Source organism: Cyprinodon tularosa, unplaced genomic scaffold (assembly GCF_016077235.1).
Source record: "Cyprinodon tularosa strain WSP-4 unplaced genomic scaffold, ASM1607723v1 ctg151, whole genome shotgun sequence".
NCBI classification, from domain to species: domain Eukaryota; kingdom Metazoa; phylum Chordata; class Actinopteri; order Cyprinodontiformes; family Cyprinodontidae; genus Cyprinodon; species Cyprinodon tularosa.
In genome coordinates, this window is record NW_024038343.1 from 306,196 (window position 1) to 322,946 (window position 16,751).

Consider the following 16,751-nt stretch of genomic DNA (forward strand, 5'->3'; position numbering starts at 1 on the left):
TTATTTGGTTCACAATTTACAGAAAATGTCCTTGACAAAAAACTTTGACACAAGGTAACTATAGAGGAAATTTTAAATAGAGACAAGATCAAGACATATTAAAATAAAGACAGGGAACTAAGTTTGTCCATAGAAAGTTTGCAGGAACATTCCAATGGAAACTCAATAACACTTAACCCTTGAAAACAAAACAACAACAACAAAAGTCCACTGGGTTTTACTAGCCTATTTATTTTGGCATTCATACAAAAAACTTGCAATCTTCCGGTGTCACTATTTTAAAAATCAGAGCTTACTGAAGATAATCTTTTAATCTCTACTAGCTTTTACAAATATTACATCTAACATGAAGTGTATATAACAGAAAGTTTTTTTTTCGCACTAAAATTGTTTATTAAATCAATATTAAGTAAAAGATTGCATACAACAAAAAACTCTTTGTTATGCTCAATCCATTCATTTTAGGTATTACATCCTTAAACTGAAACTAAGTAAACCCCCTAAAGTGAATAGAATGGATTTCTACAAAGCACACAAAGGAGGATGTCTAAATATTTATAGTATATTCAGATGTTATGTGTTTTAATTGTTACCTAAACAAAAAGTGATTCATTAGTATATTAAAGATGATTCCTATAAGACATTTAAAGATGACTTTGCTGCAGCTTTCTTGGTAGTCCTCTTCTAGGTTGAAGGTTTTTCTAAACAAAAAAAAAAAACACATTTCATTAGAATTAAAGATGTTTAAACATCTTCTTGTGTTTTTATTCTTTTAATTTTCTAAAATTTTCTAAAAATGAATAAATAAAAATAACAGGTTGCCAAGGTAAAAAGGAGGGGATGATCAAAATCAAGAACAAATGTAAGGGATAAACATTTTTTGTTGTGCATCATTTTCTTAAATGTTCTTTTTAGGGTAAAAACATACAAAAGAGGATTAGGGCCACTGAAAAAAAAAAAGTTAACTGATTTTAAAATTTTATTTCAGTTTAGCATGGGAATTTTGACTTTAATCTCAGAATTCTGACTTTTTTTACTGTCAGAATTCAGTCAGAATTTTGAGTTTAAAGTCAGAATTCTGCCATACTAAACAGAAATAAAATTAAAAAATCAGTTAACTTTTTTTTTTTTTTTTTTCCCAGTGGCCCTAATCCTCTTCCGTAAAAACAAGACTACAGCATTTTATTTAGTTTGGGGATCCTATTTACAGCTCATTACATGACACATTTGCTGACATGTGAGAAGTAGGATATTTTGTATTTTTTTAGTATACAAAATAATGCATATACATTTTTCTTTGAAAAAATGTTGTTCTCCCAAAAGCCTTTCTTAATAGATCTGCATAAACACAGCATATGAGATAAGAATGGAAAAGGCTGGAATGTGTGTTCAGATTCAACCTTTTTAACCTACCTGGCTTCTTTTTCCAGGTCAGTTTGAAGTCAGTCACACCTTGGTTTACAAGCAGTGCATGCAACTGAAACAGGAGGACAGGAAGAAATCTTAAATAAAAAAATAAAAAAAAATTCTTAAATAGATTCCTTAATATGTCTCTCTGTAATTAGTGTACTAGAATAAAATCCAGAATTGAATAGAGTAATTACTGTAGTTTGTTTAACAAGAGTGGTTCAATTGTGATGCCGATTCAAAAAAGCATTGAAATGTGATATCTAACGGTGTAACTTTTCTCAGCCAGTAAGTAGTTGACAGCTAACATTTGATCTCAGAGGGTGGTATTAAATTACGAGGTAGGAGGTTAATGATTGGCCGAAATATATAAAGGTTTTACATATTAAAGTGACAAATCAAATTTGTGTTAGTAGCTTGTGAGCAACAAGCACCCCTGATCTAGAGTAATATAACCCTGTTTTGAAAAGTCTAAGTATTGTAAATTTTAGAGTATATTAATGACCTATGATGTGAAGTTAAATGGTAAAATAGACCTTTAGCTGTTTCCCAACTTGAAAGCTGCAATCGGAAGCCAGCTTCAGATATTATATTAAAGTCTGTTGTAGTGGATAACCAACCAAGGCATGTTGGTCAGTAGTCTCTCTAAGCATGCCAGTCAAAAAGGAGGGACAACTGGGTCAGATGTCCAGGGCCCAGGGTCGAGGTGGGGCCCTGAACCAGCCTCTTACATCTATGGCCAAAGGAAATGTTTTTCTTTTTCAAAACAATGTTTGCAAAGAAATACCGCTTTATTCTTAAGTTACATACAAACTTTTTCTATAATTACTTTATTCCAAATGTCCACTGCAGTACTGAGAGAGGGCCACCACCTACCAGACCTTCTCAACGGCTATGCCGCTGATGCAGCTTCTTTAAAGTTTATCAAGTTGTGATACATGAGACTCACTGTTCTGCGGGTACAGACAAGAAAATACAGATCGTAGATTTTCATCCAGATATTCTATGTGCAGGTGGTCAGTATCCTGGCCAGCCAGACTGAGTTACTCTCCATGTAATTCAGTCTGTTAAACAGCCATTGACTCAGGCCAAATTTGGCCAGACCAATCACAGCGCAGGAGGCGGAACGATTCAAGACTCCACAGTTTCTCACAATGCAGAAGACATAGTTTCATTTTCTTCGACGGCTTGACATGTTTCACGTTTGGAGTTTATGCGACACACCTGTGGTTATTGGATTGTTACTAACCCGATGACGAAATTTCACCCGAATATTGAACTATGTTAGTCCTGCCTCTGAAATCGAACTCTACCAGTTCTTTATCAGACTGATCCGCCATCTGGCTGGCCAGGCTGGGTGGTCACAGCCTTTAACCCCTTTGATGGCGCAAAAAGCTTAGCTGTCAAGGATTTATTTTCCACTGAAAAAAAATTAGAGCGCTATTTACTTAGAAAAAGCTAGATACATTTTTCCACATAGAAATTCTTTGTAAATTTCACTAAATAAAATCTAAGTTAAATTGAACTTATTAAGAAAGATTGATTTAACAAACAAACTCAAGTGAAGTTTACTACAGAATTTCTCTTATCAAAGAATAGGTACTTTTATTTTGCAAGTAAATTTTACAAAGAGAGGCACAGAGACATACAACCATGCACACACAAGAATTTAAGGTTTTGGATTGTGGGAGGAAGCGGGGGAATGTGGAGAGAACCCACGTATGCATGGGGAGAACACGCAAACTGGAACTGGGATTGAACTGAGAACATTCTTGGTGCAAGGCAAGTGCTACAAACTGCACCACTTAGCAGCCAAAATGTGCCAATATTTTCCAGTGTGTGCGTAATAATCTTAATTATGATGCACATACAGTACTTTAAGGTAAATGTATCCAAAAATGAACTGAGGTTTAATGTTCCCACAATATATAATGCAAAAGCACATCTATTCTTTACCTGCTGCTCAAGTTCAGCACTGACTCTTGGGTCCCCCAAGTTTGCAGTGGTCTGGATTTTCAGCTTCACCACGGTTTTCTTTGATTCCTTTACCTCTGGAGCTTAAAAGAAACAGTAAAACGTAGCTACCGGTAGTTACTTAAGCAAACATCTAAACAAAAGTGAATAACAAAGGATATCCTTTCATTGTGCTTAATATAAACAGTGTTTTTGGAATACTTTATCTGTGTCACCAAGCCACACATTTTTACTTTTGTGGGATTTTATGAAACAGATCAATAAATATGCAATGAATTAAAAATGATATAAAGTGGTTTTTACAAATGTACCTCGACATTAAATCTAGATCAACTTATTGCTTTAAATTTCCCCAAATAAAAAAATATTGTAGGGTTCGCTTGTGTGCAAATCAGCCTTATCATTAATACAGCTATTCTGTAAAGCCCTCAGGCATATTTAAGTGAAGCATAAGTGGAAAAAAAAACACAATAACATCAAGTAACAAACTCTTAACAGATTAAGACAAAACTCGTGGAGGGATTTACATCTTGGATGGATTATAAAGAGAGCTATTTTTTTAAGAGGACTTTAAAGGAGAGTCATTTTAGATATCTGGTAGTAAAAGCCCAATAGACTTGAATTATTTTCAAGATGTCTTACTTTTCATTTAAGGAGGTAAGAATGTCATTTTTATTGTCTGAAATGTTAATTTTGACTAGAAAGAAAACATGGTTAAATGTTGAGGATTTCTTAGTATCTAAAAAATCTTTCCTATCGGTATACTGTTATTTTTTTGACATTCTGAAATTCAGTTTCAGCTGCCGGTAGCTAAAATGTGGTTTAGAAAATCTCTTACTACAGTTCTGACTAGTAGGGATTTATATTTTGACCAGAAGCACTCCAAATTTAGCGATCTACAAATGGAACAGCAAGGTTTTAATAAATGTTAATAGGCCTGCCATAGAAGACTATGTAAAAACCTAAGCATTAACTTGAACAGCAATCTTTTTCTACACCATCTCCTTCTCCTTTGTAGCACTAGCACTGTTGCTCTCTAAAAAACAAACAAACAAAATAAACCCTATCCTTCTGGTCACTGTATACCTTTACAAAAAGTTCTAGCCTCCGTTGTCATGGTAAATCACCCATTGATCCAAGTAGCCAAGGCGGATTATCCATCGGAGTCATAGTGACAGAACTGCACACTATCAAATCTCTTCCCCTCTTTCCCGAAGCACATGCTTATGCTCTAAACAGGCTTACAGACCTTTGGGCCATTTACCAGCATAGCACATGGATGTGTGCAAGTGAAAATCATGTGCACTGACCAATCAGCCACTTGGTCAAGTTGACAAAGCACATGATCAGTCAGAGGAATAGTGACAAGACCACAATGTCACACACCTATAATAAGGATAATTTAAAGATCTATTCTGGATTAAACAGGGAGCCAATAAAGGGATGCTAAAATAAGAAATATATAATCTTTTTTTTTTCTTTTATCAGAACTCTGACTGTAGCATTTTTGGTCAGCTAAAGGCCTTTAACTGCATTTTATGAAATTCCTCATATTTAAGGATTACAAAAGTCGAAGCTTAAAAGAGAAAACTACATGGACTAGTTTTTTTCATCACCTGGAATGGATTGTTCTAATTTTAGCAATATTGCAGAAATCAAAGAAAGAAGCGCTGGGAACCTGTTTTAATAGAGGATTTAACTATTGCACCAAAGCTTTGCCGTTTTTTTAATCGTTGGCCAAAATAATGGCATCCCGATCATAACATTGTGAGCTTGGGATAATAACGTCTGACTTGTATGGATTCAGATGCAGAAAAATTTTATTCATTTAGGTTTTCACCACAGGTCTGCTTCATGGGTAAGATTTATCAGGATTTGTGGACAGATTAGATGGTTAAATAGAACAAATGGCAAAAGTTTAAGAGGTATTTCTCCTTTCAATTCATAATTGACATGGGACTTATGAAATATCAATTCGACATGAAAAGACTCACCTGATGTACCAGCTGATGGACCACCTGATGAACCATCTGATGAACCACCTGATGAACCACCTGAGGATCCACTTGAAGAGCCTTTTCTATAATCTACATTCTCTGAGCAAATAAAAGGGTACAACGCATTGCATGACTCTTTTGTCAGGGTCCAGTTTTCCAACCCAATGGCTGCACAAAGTTCATTCTCAGTAACATTTTCCATTTGGCTTTCTGTCCAGTTTTGGGAACTGTAAATTTCTCCAGTGTCATACCAGACCCAAAGAATTTCTCTCCTTATGCCAATCCAGATTTCTGTATTCACAATGGACAACAGATTTCTGATTTCAGCATTCATTGTTTCATCAGAGATTTGGACCAGAGATTCATTTTTAGCCTCACAGTTGATTACGGCGTCCATCCAGTTCCTTTCTGTCTCAATGGAGACACTTGTTCCTGGTGAGATAAAGTTGGTTATACCATGCTATACATGTATGCTGTTTACTTAAAAATAACTCCTTCCCTGCTGTATCTGCTATTTAACAGGCAAATAACATCTAATCTAATAAACAGAATCCACATAGTTTGGGGGGAAAAAACGTTTAAAACCCATAAAAAATAAACAATAAAAGTAAATGTAAAGTTTAACATGAATCTACTTCCACTTTTCTACCATTGTGAATTATAGCTTTTTATAGACTTATACCAAAGTTATATAGGACAGGAAGAAGACAAAGGACTAATTATCTATCTACAAGAAAAAAAGTAATAAAATAAAAAAGTTTGAGTTACATTTTACAGTAACATTTTCATTATTTGTTCATAGAGTTATAAATTTATAAGAAAAAAAAAACAACACAAAATATACACTGAAATGAGAAATTTATGTGGATTTCCTCTATGTGCCACAGGGTCAAATATACTAATATGCTTCTTGTAATATTAAACAGTATGTGTTTAAGATGGCTGGGGAGGGCTGATTTTTAGCTGATTTCTAGAACTCATTGAGTCTTTGCAATCCCTCACATTGAGCATGCATGTAGTGACAGTGGAGAGGAAAACTCCCTTTTAACAAGAAGAAACCTCAAGCAGAACCAGGCTGAGGCCCAATCCCAAACCGGCCCGTAAGCACTAACCCTCCGCTTGCACGTTTCCGCAGGGGGTCCACCACATTAAGTACCATCTGAAACCATGTAGTGGGTAGGGCAAGGGGACCATTCAGCCCTTAAATAGCGAGTCTGCATTAAGTGCAGGCTGGCTGGAATTTGGCAGCAGATGTAACAGCGGCTTGATTGCGGTGGAAACACGTGAATTTAAATGTAAGCTCCAAGGGGTTTGCTGCATATTCATTACACTGACGAAAAATCACAAGTTAGCTATCAGAAAAAGAACGTCATTAATTCCAAAAGGGAAATAGTTTGATTTGGCTGTATACATTTGTTTTAAGAAAGGGGCAAATGTTATGTTTTATGTCTACCTATGTCACAGAGCTACAGCCACGCACATGTGGTGTCATTCTGTTGCCATAATAATAACAGCTTTGTTTTTCTGTGGGAGGGAAGAGGATAGACAACAGTACCATAGTAATACCGCTACATTGAGCACAGTTCGTGGTACTGGCCTCAGTACATGCAATACATGTTTATGTGGTCAGGACTAGGGGTGTAAATAATAATCGCTTTGTATCGATCTATCGATCCAACAGCCGACGATCCGATGCATTGACACGTCCACAAGAGCAGCGGCTTGTGTTTTTTTCCCCCTCCGGTCTATTTTTATCCATTTGCTCCTGGGCGTAATTCTGACTCCCGTGCTGTGGTGGCGCTAAACCTATTTTTCCCTCCTACCTCGCTTCCTGGTTATACTCTTGATGCAGTGTGTCGCAGTGAGCTTGGCGCAGACATTTTTGAAATATGCCCAATATTGACTTGTGGTCTGCGCTATACGCTGTGGGTCTAGATACAGCCGAGGGGGAGAGGAAGTGGGGGCGAGTTTGTCCGACAACAGAGGGACATGAAAGTGAATAATAGCGGGGGATCTAGGTGGAAAATGGGTCCCAGCGGTCTCGCGCACCTCGATCTTCTAGCGGGTCAAACTTCACAGGTTGTTTTCCGCAATTTCGGTCATAAAAACAAAACAAGCCGGTGTAGGTACCAGATTGACTCGGGCTGCCAGATTGACTCGGGGGCCTGCGCCTTTTGATGACGTCACAATACATAATTGTTTTAACGTTTGCACAATTGCGCAAAACATTTTGATTGGTCTGGACAGCTTACTAAAGTAATTATAGCGGGGTGTAGGTTTTATTCGAAAGCGGGATTGCTGTTTGTAAACGGACAATTTTACGAAGACATTCTCCATGGTCCCTGCGCCTTCTGATGACGTCACCGAATTCGCCATGGGCCTTGCGCCTCCCGATGACGTGACATTATGGCAATGCCACTCAAACAAACTACATTGAGCCCGCGGTCTGCATTTGTAACGAGAATAAATTCAGGAGAATGAAGCTAAAGGGATACAAAAAATAAACTTGTAATATTACAAAACCAAAAATACTACGAATACAAAGTATATTCAGAGATTAAAGTCCCTCTGATACTGTTTAAGTGACTGAGAAACTGCAGATTTGCCACATTTAAGATGGCGGACGCTCTGACGCATCTCAAAAGGCGCAGGCCCCCGAGTCAATCTGGCAGCCCGAGTCAATCTGGTACCTACACCGGCCTCCTGTCTGTGGCACTGTCTGCGGTCACCTACAATTTATGGAGAGGTGCAGCAGAGTGTCTGCGGAGAGGGCGGGGATGTATTTTTGTTAACTGCGACACCTACATAGACGACCTAGTTTCGAAGTATAGGGCGAGGAATATATCCAAGCAATGTACAGACATACATCCCTATTGCGTTGTGGAGAACGAAGGCTTCCAATACCTGCTCGACACTCTGGAGCCGAGGTATTTCATTGCACTCATTGCACTGATTTTGTGCAGTATTTTCTGATGCAAGGCCTTTCAGAATCTCTAATACAGGGGCATTTTTATTTTTCAGTGAATGAGATTTTAATAGGCCTAGGTAAAGTACAACTTTTCTACTTCTGTTATTTGCTGTTGTTTCTCAAATAAAATGCATAACGATATTACAACTCTCATTGACTTATTTCAAATTTGAAACATTGTCTAGCCTGTAAGGTGTAAAAAAAAAGAAATGAACCCATTAATTAAAGGCACACTATGCAACATTTTTCAGTTAATTAATGTGTTCCATAACGTTTTGGATGATTAAATGAGTCATTTCAGGTTGAACAAAGGTATTCTCGGCCACCCTGGTGGTCTGTGGGGGAAATACTGCACTTGCAATTGCAGGAGCACCGACCCGCACCCACAGGCTCAGAAGTCTCGCGAGAGTCGGTCTTGCTTTACGGCGAGAACTGCTACACGCCCCCAGTGAAAGGCATGCTCGTTGCTAGCACAGTGGCGATATTTGTGCAGTTATCATGGAGGAACCAGCGAGAAAACAGCGAAAGCCCATGTCGGAGCAGGCAAGAAAGAGGAAAAGGGCTCTGGACAGAGAGAGGAGTCGTACACGGGTGAACATCGGGCAAGCTTTTTCCGAATGGCGAGAGCTAAAATAAAAAGAAGGCTGCAAGGCTGACGTGGACCTCGCGTCCCTGCTGATGCGATTGTAAGCAACATTGGAATGGTTTCTCTCTCTCTGTGTGCATGTTCATACTTTCACTGTGTTAGTCATTCGTTGCGTTCGCCTGTCTGCTAAGCTCAAAACAACCGCGCCTGGCTTGACGGAGAAACCAGGAGAACAGCTGTGCATATTTACGACAGTGCACTTTTACTTTCGCCCTCTGGGGGGAGCCTCGCTGGAAAATCCACACCGGTTGCATAGTATACCTTTAAATCGCATCGTGGTATATTCTTGAGTATCGAAAATAATCGAATCGTTGGCTCAGGATATTGATACTGAATCGAATCGCATGATGGGTGTGATTTACGCGCCTAGTCAGGACTAAGAATATCACCTGAGGCCCTTCAAGGCCAAAAAAATTGGATTTGGGCCAAATTTGTTTGCAGTGTGAACATTACCTTAATTTATTTTTTAATGAGAGTGATAAGAAATTTAAGAAAATATATAATATGGTCAAGGTGTAAGTTGCTAATCTAAGTTATCTGGTGTTCGGTATAGGTGGGTAAAATTCTGACCCTGTGTGGATGAGAATAATTCACCATAAAATCAAATTCACAAACTATTCCTGTTATGTTTTCTTTGTAACTATGAAAGAATGTTGTATAATCTTCCACACCAGAGAAAGAGTGGTTTAAATAAAACGGTAGATGATGAGAATGTATGAAAGAAATGCCAACTTGTGGATGTAAATGTCAAAGAATTGGAAGACAATAAATTTTTTGAGCATCATTTTGCTTGGAAAAATGAAATGTTAATTACAGACCTGTTTTCATAATGATTTTGTTTTTAACATTTTACATTAGACCAAAGTATATCAAATATAGGCAGAATTATACTGACATACCATGTTTACCATATGGCTCTTGCTTATGTTATGGTGAGAGATATTAAGATAAGAAAACTCCTTTATTAATTAAAAAAGGTAATTTTAAAGGAGAAAACCTTTTTTAAGGGAGAGAACGGGAGTTTTATTTTATTCACAGTGATTTTTGTAGAGCACTATTTAGATAATTAATTAAATAGATAAGAATTGATTAAAAACAACTGACATGAAATAACCTTCATTTCAATGCATTCCAAATTTTTAACCCAGATTTTTTTTTTTAACCTACCGTCATAGCAAACAGACTGTTTAAGTTCAGAACAGTTGCAATTATACCAATCTCCAACTTCAGTCATAGACACACACAGTTCACTGAGGAGGTTGTCTGGCTGACCGGAGCTCCAGTTGAAATATTGAGCCGTTTCGTTGCTTATGTGGTGCCATACAGAGGTGCTGGTAATCAGTCCAATCCAGGCCTTGGAGTATCCTGAATTTTTCCAGTTTGAGTGGAACACATCATCTGTTTGAACCAGCGTAGTTTTACCATTAAAGCAGTAACTTTCTGCATCATGCCAGGTCATTGGATAGTCAAAAAACATATATGAAGTGATGGCACAAAAACCTGAGAACAGAAGTAGACTTTTTTTAAATATACACGATGAATTAATTTCAGGCTTGAACTTGTTTCTTTTTAGAGAATTATAACTGATTCTGCTGAAAATCAACTGGTTTTCCATTTACAGTGTTACTCTGAAAACATATTAAAGGCACACTATGCAACATTTTTCAGTTAATTAATGTGTTCCATAACGTTTTGGATGATTAAATGAGTCATTTCAGGTTGAACAAAGGTATTCTCGGCCGCCCTGGTGGTCTGTGGGGGAAATACCGCACTTGCAATTGCAGGAGCCCTCGGCCCGCACCCACAGGCTCAGAAGTCTCGCGAGAGTCGGTCTTGCTTTACGGCGAGAACTGCTACACGCCCCCAGTTAAAAGCATGCTCGTTGCTAGCACAGTGGCGATCTTTGTGCAGTTATCATGGCGGAACCAGCGTGAAAACAGCGAAAGCCCATGTCAGAGCAGGCAAGAAAGAGGAAAAGGGCTCCGGACAGAGAGAGGAGTCGTACACGGGTGAAAATCAGGCAAGCTTTTTCCGAATGGTGAGAGCTAAAATAAAAAGAAGGCTGCAAGGCTGACGCGGACCTCGCGTTTCTGCTGATGCGATTGTAAGTAACATTGGAATGGTTTCTCTCTCTCTGTGTGCATGTTCATACTTTCACTGTGTTAGTCATTCGTTGCGTTCGCCTGTCTGCTAAGCTCAAAACAACCGCGCCTGGCTTGACGGAGAAACCAGGAGAACAGCTGTGCATATTTACGACAGTGCACTTTTACTTTCGCCCTCTGGGGGGAGCCTCGCTGGAAAATCAACACCGGTTGCATAGTATACCTTTAAGAACTGCATTAATGAGCTTAAATAGAGGTTTAACTGAAATTAAAAAGAAGAATAGCAATATCATGTTGGTTACAGAACATGACGGTGGTCATCAGAGAGGCAATCAACAACAATTCATGGTTAAATCTTTCACCCAAGTCTACAGCTGCATATCACCAAGCCAAAATACCATTACAATAAAAAAATATTGATTTCAGTAACTTTGATTAGAGTGGCCTCAAGTGAATGGAAAGCAAAAATTCAGTTTCTCTTAGACTACATATAACAATTTATAATATATATTCACTCAAAAATGTCATGAAGTAATAAGGATGACTGCTGACTTTATGGTAAAAAATGCCCTCCATCTGGTAGGTTAGCCACGGGGCATTGCCTTCCAGATATAGCAGTTGAAATTTGTGTGAAAGGAAAATGGTGTTGTTGAAAAACCAAATTAACAAATAACGTGTAATCACAGCCTTCAGAGGGTTGTGAAGCCCCTTCAGAAACTGGCTGAGAAGAATTCTAAGGCATACACCTGGAGTCAGAACTTTAACCGGTGCCACATACAGACCTACTGTACTAAGGGCTTGGGTTACAACCTAATCCTTCTGTGTTAAACCACAACTTAAACAATGACACCACTTGCATCTGACAGTACTGCGGCTCATTAAAGAAATTTGACTGTTACTCAGTGATCCTCTTTTCAGATTAAAGTATGTTTTGCATTTCATTTTGACAAGGTCCCACAGTCTGGAAGAAGAGTGGAGAGGCAAATTAACCATGTTGCTCGAGTCCAAAGAGAAATGTCCACAGTGAGTAATGAATTATGGGTGCCCTATTATCTGCTTATGGACTACAGTCCTAGAACACAGCCATCTACTATTATATTCTAGAGCACATCATACCTTCCTCTGTTTTCAAGCTTTATCTCTAAAAGTACTAAAAGCTTTTTTTTTTTACTACAATTTAACGTAAAAGTAAATCCACCTGTATATAAGCCATCCGGATTGTACTTATTTTTAATTTTTATTTGTTATTTTTATTTTGTTTTTCATTGTGTGCGATAAATGTACACTTGCACCTTAATCCTTATTTATCTTGATATACTGTATATACCTGGATATACTGTATATATATTGTTTATTCTTAATGCACCTTTTTCCTCCTTGTTTGCACTTTCTTTAACTTCTATGCCAATATGTGACGAGTAATTTCTCCGCTGTGAGATCAATAAAACTCATCTAATCTAATCTAATCTAATGTGTTTGACAGTGCTGAAAAGCCTGATGTTTAAAGGGGTCATAGAATGCAAAACAGAGTTTATATCGTAATAAATGAATAACAATAGTTCAGTGGGAGAAATGGACATACAGAGAAGTTCTAACCCCACCAACACCTCCTTTCTCTGCAAATCTCACTATTCTAAACTTCCACCATAAAAGGGGCGAATCCAGACGAAGCACCGAATTGACGTCAGTTCGGGGATGTTGCCATATTTGGTTCTGACCTGTACTTTTTTCACGCCCCAAAATTGACATGCAGCCCTGTGGTTCACTGGCCCAAGGGGGGGGGGTATTAGGAAGTGTCGACTGAGAGCCATCCTCAGCTGGAGGAGGGGGACTGGGGGTCGGTAACAGACATCCCAAGTCTCCCAGAAGTAACAGGAGTTTTCTTGATATTGATAGTTGTTCACGGATGCCCGCGAGTCGGATAAATTATCCTGGACTTTAGACTATACAAGGTGATGTTTTTTTAATGTGAGTGAGAGCGTGCAGGCAATACAATAATCCGTGCACCATGTGCGGATTAGAACTACTTTGATTGCGCAGACACAATAAGAGAGAACGGGTGTGGGAAGCAGGTTCTGGTGAAACCTGTGCGTATCTGTCCAAAGCGATGCTCTCTTCAACGTGCGTTCCTGGTGACTGTTTGTCAGAGAGCGTGCTGATTGAATTAGTCAGAAAAATAAACCAAAAGTAGGACATTAGATGTTGAGTGGGTGCTTGTTTCTATGATGCGTCTTTGCTCAGCAGCTTCGCTCGCTGTAAACCAACTAATCAGCACACAGCTCATCTAAATATTCATGAACATACCATAACAGGAGGAAAAACCATCGTTTAATTCTAGGGTTTTTAATCAGGCTTTAATTAGGGCTCATAGAACAGCAAATAGGCCATTTTCAGCGCAACCAATGTTACCCTATTCAGAGACCTCAAGGACCAAGGCAAATGGCAAGGCAAGGCAGGCAAATTTATTTGTATAGCATAATTCAGTACAAAGACAATGCAAAGTGCTTTACATGACCAACACCAAATACCCTATATAATCATTCTATGACCCCTTTAACACCTCAGCAGAGCCACAGGCCACACGCCTCCATTCCACGCTGCGCAGATGCAACAATTTGTGCAAAACCAGCCGCAGCTAATCAACAATTATTTATTGAAAACTGTTTTTGACTATTATATTCTTAAGAAACTGAATTTTTGTTTACCATCAGCTGCCATAACGTTAGAAATTAATGTCTGAAATGTATCGCAGTGTGTAGTTATTAGTGTAATGAAGTCAAACCTTTGAATTGAATCATTGATATAGATCAGGTTTTTAGTCATATTCTAAATTATTAGCAACCAACAGTTTTTAATTTTAGGGAAAATAGCTGGAAAATGTTGATTTATGAGTATAACTAATCAGTCATGACAGAATAAGGATCTTACCTGTAGAGAGGAGGATCACAAAAAACAGCTCATCCATTCTTACTTCAGTTTCCTACAGACACACAGATTAGTTATGAGTCATAAATTATTATTATTATTATTCTAAGTTATTCAAAGTGTTCTGAGACAGATCTGTTTGGTTGCCTTAATACTCAAAATTGGAAATGCCACTAATTAATAAATATTGGAGTTCTTAATTTTTTTTATCTAATATTCTGAAAGCAAAGATCAAGGATATTCAGACTGGGGAACTTTTGATCTGACCAGTCAAGCAAAGGAAGCATTTTTCTCACTCAGTATGTTAATAATTCAACTTAATAAACCTAAATCAAGGTCATGAGATACATTAAATATCATAAATTCAAAAGAAAATGAAATATCTCCATTATCACTGCATGTATGCTCGGTGTGAGGGATTGCTGTTGAGTCAAGGACATGATGCAATCAGTTGGTTTTCCTTAGATTTTAAGCAATCTGACTGTATGATCTGATTGAATTGTCTCTGTAAAACGCCTTGAGACTGAATTCACGCTCTAAAAACTAAACTGAAACACATCAAGAGATGCATAATAAATATGCTTGTGTATATGTTTTTTAAAATAATTTACAAACAACTAGTGGTTGGTTACTGGAAAGTAGGCTGACAGGAAAGGGATTATAAGACAGGGAGAGAGACATGTGGCAATGGACCACAGGCTGCATTCGAAACCGGGATCGGCAGCGTCAAGAAACACTGCGCTACCTAAGCACGTCCACTTGCTGACATTTTAGGAGGTGTATGTTACATACAGACAGAGAATATACTTTAAAAATTAGGAAATCTATACAGAAGAACAAAATTATGTAAAAATTATTCCACAATTCTGGTAAAAATGTCTTTTTACAAATTATAGCTTTGCATGTATTAACAATTTGTTGTTCACATTTTTTAAGATTAGATGTTTAGTTAAGCTTGTTTTGACCCAACAGGAATTTATTGTACATACATTTATAAGATAAAAAGAAAAAAGATTTTTTTTTTTTCTTTGAACTCTTTATCTAACCTGTTTATGGGATTTCTTTTAGATATAATTAGAAACCTAAATGCAAGTACTGTTTCAGTAGCATTGTGAAAAAAAGCCACCAAAAAGAAAATACTTAGAGCAAAGTGTAAGTATTTATCTAAATTACACTTTTTTATTTATTTAAAAAAACTACAGTCTCTGCAAATTAAGTTCAATTGAAGTTTAAACTTACCTAGTTTAAACTTACCTAGAGACTCTAGTCTCTTGAGTGTGAAGACAGAAATAATTGTCCTTCTGCTTTCTCTCTGTCTTCACCTCTGCTTCTTTTCCATCTGTATAAGTTTTTAAAGGATAATGCAAATCAGGACGCAGTTTCCTCCGTAGTGTGTCTGGGCTCTCCCTTAGTGATAGGGTGAGGAGCTCAGTCATCCGGGGAGGACTCAGAGTAGAGCTGCTGCTCCCCCACATCGAAAGGAGCCAGTTGAGGTGGCTCGCCATCTGGTTAGGATGTCTCCTGGACGTCTCCCTGGTGAGGTTTCCCAGGCATGTCCCACCGGGGGGAGGCCCAGGGGGAGACCCAGGACACGCTGGAGGGACTATGTTTCTCAGCTTGCCTGGGAGCGCCTTGGGATTCCCCTGGAGGAGCTGGCCCAAGTGGCTAGGGAGAGGGACGTTTAGGCCTTCCTACTGAAGCATGACCCGATCCTGGATAAGCAGAAGTGGATGGATGGATGGATGGATGGATGGATGGATGGATGGATGGATGGATGGATGGATGGATGGATGGATGGATGGATGGATGGATGGATGGATGGATGGATGGATGGATGGATGGATGGATGGATGGATGGATTTTCAAGTATGACCCAGTCCCCTTGAGGTCTACTTCATGAAACCAAGAACAATGATTAAGTCAAATTTTTCTGGATTTAGTTTACTTGTATTGGTTAATTAAAAACATTTACAAGACATTGAAGGGGAACAGGGTAATTTGCAAGAATATGAATTTGGTTGTTCAGATACTCTGCCCCACAGTCCAATCACAGTAGATGGCAGTAATGTCTCAGAACCTTTTTGCCACCCGACAATGATTCCTAGAAAAAGAAGAAGGCAATGAAGAACTTATTGATTACTGATCGGTGTCACTGCAGACTGATCAGATATTACACCCAGGCCCGGTAGTCGGACTGTTGGGCGCAATCTACCTGCACAGAATAAATATCTGTGGTAACTTATGTGTTACTTCTTTTATGAAACTGAGGTGCGTCGTAAGATGGCCCAGGATGCACTCCATACACAAGGTCGAGCCCACCTTTATCTCTTATCCTGGAATTTCTGCATTAAACTTTTTTGAAACATTCCTCTTCCTTGTGTTTGGTTTAAAGAACACATTTCTTTACATAAAAAAATATTTTAATCTACCATCCATATGCAAACAATGACGTCTCTTTCTAGTCTCTTTCATAGAAATGCACAGCAGAGTTTACATAACTTGACAGATCCCTTTCTTTTTTGAAGATGTGCTTTGCATCATTACTCATGTAAATAATGCTGAACCAGGACCTAAATAAACAGTGAGACAAGCTGACATTTTAAGTGGATTTTCATTCAAATATCTCAAATTGTTTTTTCAAATCACAGTGAAAATACAAAAACGTCTACGTAGATCTGCACAATTTAAAATCCATAAAACTACAGTGCCTCTGAAAGATCTTCAGCCTCAGC

General features: G+C 38.2%; 2 long non-coding RNA genes across 3 annotated transcripts; both read right to left on the reverse strand.

Moving 5' to 3' along the window:
- Positions 1–401: 401 nt before the first annotated feature.
- LOC119779776 lies at positions 402–3,648 on the reverse strand. Its single transcript, XR_005280285.1, has 3 exons — positions 3,364–3,648; positions 1,414–1,477; positions 402–701 (listed from the first exon to the last, which is right to left on the reverse strand). It is a non-coding gene; the product is annotated as an uncharacterized LOC119779776 (long non-coding RNA).
- A 1,769-nt stretch (positions 3,649–5,417) lies between these two features.
- Positions 5,418–15,407, reverse strand: LOC119779777. 2 transcript variants are annotated; one of them, XR_005280287.1, is made up of 4 exons: positions 15,259–15,407; positions 14,023–14,074; positions 10,160–10,492; positions 5,418–5,810 (listed from the first exon to the last, which is right to left on the reverse strand). It is a non-coding gene; the product is annotated as an uncharacterized LOC119779777 (long non-coding RNA). The 2 variants fall into 2 exon arrangements; XR_005280286.1 differs by having other exon boundaries at positions 15,274–15,406.
- Positions 15,408–16,751: the final 1,344 nt, after the last annotated feature.